The sequence below is a fragment of the Corvus brachyrhynchos genome, unplaced genomic scaffold (genome assembly GCF_000691975.1).
Source record: "Corvus brachyrhynchos isolate BGI_N302 unplaced genomic scaffold, ASM69197v1 scaffold1290, whole genome shotgun sequence".
Lineage (NCBI taxonomy): Eukaryota > Metazoa > Chordata > Aves > Passeriformes > Corvidae > Corvus > Corvus brachyrhynchos.
In genome coordinates, this window is record NW_008235778.1 from 29,021 (window position 1) to 29,582 (window position 562).

General features: G+C 60.5%; 1 protein-coding gene and 1 long non-coding RNA gene across 2 annotated transcripts in view; one reads left to right on the forward strand and one right to left on the reverse strand.

Moving 5' to 3' along the window:
* The window catches only part of LOC103611412 (RNA polymerase II subunit A), a gene marked incomplete at its 5' end in the record, with an annotated part of 39,592 nt that overhangs the window by 28,086 nt on the left and 10,944 nt on the right, over positions 1-562 (forward strand). The gene's annotated exons all lie outside the window — the stretch shown is intronic.
* The window catches only part of LOC108444925, a 905-nt gene continuing 794 nt past the window's right edge, over positions 452-562 (reverse strand). Inside the window, exon 3 of the long non-coding RNA XR_001859647.1 lies at positions 452-512. This is a non-coding gene — a long non-coding RNA (uncharacterized LOC108444925). The remainder of the gene's footprint in view (positions 513-562) is intronic.

Sequence of the window (562 nt, forward strand, 5' to 3'; positions counted from 1 at the left end):
CCCCCCAGGAGCTCCTGGCCCACCTGGAGCTCTCCATGTTCTCCATGTCCCCAGAACATCCTGGGCTGCCTGGAGCTCTCTCCATGTTTTCCATGTCCCCAGTGTCCCCCCAGGACATCCTGGACCACCTGGAGCTCTCCATGTTCTCCATGTCTGCAATGTCCCCCCAGGACATCCGTGACCACCTGGAGCTCTCCATGTCCCCAATGTCCGCCCAGGACATCCTGAGCCACCTGGAGCTCTCCATGTTCTCCATGGTCCCTCCCTGTCCCCAATGTCCGCCCAGGACATCCTGAGCCACCTGGAGCTCTCCATGTTCTCCATGTTCCCCCAGGACATCCTGGACCACCTGAAGCTCTCCATGTCCCCAGTGTCCCCTCACTGTCCACATGTCCCCCCAGGACATCCTGGCCCACTTGGAGCTCTCCATGTTCTCCATGTCCCCCCAGGACATCCTGGGCCACTTGGAGCTCTCCATGTTCTCCATGTTCCCCCAGGACATCCTGGGCCACCTGAAGCTCTCCATGTCCCCAGAACATCCTAGGCCACCTGAAGCTCACCA